The sequence below is a fragment of the Gekko japonicus genome, unplaced genomic scaffold (genome assembly GCF_001447785.1).
Source record: "Gekko japonicus isolate JY-2015 unplaced genomic scaffold, Gekko_japonicus_V1.1 scaffold1426, whole genome shotgun sequence".
Classification (NCBI taxonomy): Eukaryota; Metazoa; Chordata; class Lepidosauria; order Squamata; family Gekkonidae; genus Gekko; species Gekko japonicus.
The window spans coordinates 199302-201404 of record NW_015175402.1 but is presented as its reverse complement, the minus strand read 5'-3'; positions in this window follow the sequence as shown (position 1 = coordinate 201404).

The window sequence follows — 2103 nt, the reverse complement described above, 5'->3', positions numbered from 1 at the left end:
GAGGTTTGCAGGACATCACAGCGTTTGGGTCTTGCAAATCTAAATAGTCATCTAAAATGAGACTATCATAATGGACAATGCCACTGTTATTCTTCAGTAAAAGAAGCTACTGTATGCATGCCTAGTAGCATCTCAGGTTCCTGACTCATAAAATGTCATGGTGGTACCTCCAAGTTAGAAGAGTTTTAATAGAACCTGTGCAACGTTAGAGCAGGTAATGGTTTTCAAGTTTCTCCCCCTCTGTAGCTTGCAGGTGGTATAACCAATCTGCTAGGAAGAGCCCCTGTACCCTCTCACTCTAAATACTTCACCCTTGAGGCATCTCCTTTCTTCAGTCATACAAACATATTTTGGGGGGTCAGGTGGACTCTTCGTGCCATCACTGTAGTGTACCAATGGCTACTAGAAGTGCAGCTTTGAAGAACTCTAGTAGCAGGTTTGCAGGGCAGTCCTAAGCGTGTTAAGTCAACAAGACCCACTGAACTCAATGGAACTCACCCCCCTGTAAGTATGATTAGAATTGTAGCCTTGGTGGGGGCGATATGCTTGGGGTAAGGCTTGACTCCAAGAGAGTGAGAGGCTGTGGGAGGCATATCTGCCCACATGCTGTTACTTAATTCTACCTTCTTCTTTTTTTGCAAGAAATATTTTTTTTTCCATTTTAATTCTTAGGGACAATCCATTTTCCTGGGCAATAAATGAAAGCTCTTTTTAAATATGCATGGTCCCTATCTTAGTTTGTGTCATTTTAATTACAGCCAAGAAAGAAATCTTCAACTGAGGGGAAAGGAATAAATGCTTTGGAGTTGTCCTTCCCAGTGGTTTGGGAAACACTTTGGAAATTTTTGGACCAGAGCACTAGACAAAAAAGGACTGCTTTGGTTCGCATTTCAAAAAAACAAAACAAAAAGATACTTCTCCTCCCCTTCCTTCCCTGTCTGCTGTGTGCCACATTCCTTAAGTACATAACATATTTACATTTCACAGGCTGAGTCAGTGACTTACAGATGTGAAGTCTCTTAGTCTCTGTCTTTCATAGCTGCCTGATCTTTTGTGTGTTAGTAGGAAGGGCAGGTGAACTGTCTGGACTCAGGAATAATTTAGGCATATACCTTCTCACAGTGTTTATCCATGGCTGATCCTTCCTCAGAACAAATTTCTGCCTAAAGGGGGGGAAATCTCTCCTTATATATAATTGAATAGTGGGTGCCAAAGTTCTAATTCTAAAATGCACTCCCTTAGTGTATGGCTGATGGCACTGCTCCTCAGCATATATCGCCACCAATCAGAAGGCAAAGCCCGGGTCCCGCCCACACCACAACTGCTGCGACAACCTGGTCTTTTGCATATGGAAGCTGATTGGACTTCACTCCATTCCACACCCCAAACTCCCCCCCCCCCGCAAGGCAGTTGGAATGTCAGTTACATATGGAACCTGCTGTATTCTGGTGGTGTGCAGGTCCCAGGTTCATGTTTTAAAAACAGACTGACACTGTTTGCCCAAAGCCAGAGCACTCTCCCAGAGCCTCTTTCTAGATCCCGTTGTATTTATTTCCACAACGGGTCTTATTTCTAGTAGCTTATAAAACAGGCTGTCTTTCATGAGAGATGACCTTTATGCAGTTAGGAATTTGTTTCATTTTTTAAAAAATTCCGTATTTTTAGAAGGTGTGCACACCTTTGTGGCTGAAACAGGTCTGTTGGTTTTATTTCAGATGGTGGGCTTGGCACTGTGCTCTTCCGTACTTACACGCTAAGAGTGCAATTGTAAGAGTGCTTTCCTGGGACTAAGCACTACTGCGTAGTCTTGAGTAGGAATCTGAGTAGGCCTGTTTTAGGATTGCTCTAAGAGTGCTTGTCCAGTGTATTGACAATGAAATCAACTAAAGCTTTCTTGGCAATAGAGGCAGCTGTCTAAAGGCTATACATAACAAAGAAAGAGCCCCAGATGTGAAAAGTGAGGAGACTAATGTTGGTAACTGCACAGGTACAAACTCAGTGCATATAACTTTATGTACCTGCATTATAATAACATCTTGTGATTACTTGGGGTATAGTAATCAAGCATGTGTGATTAATAGTTACCTGACCAGCATCCTGAAT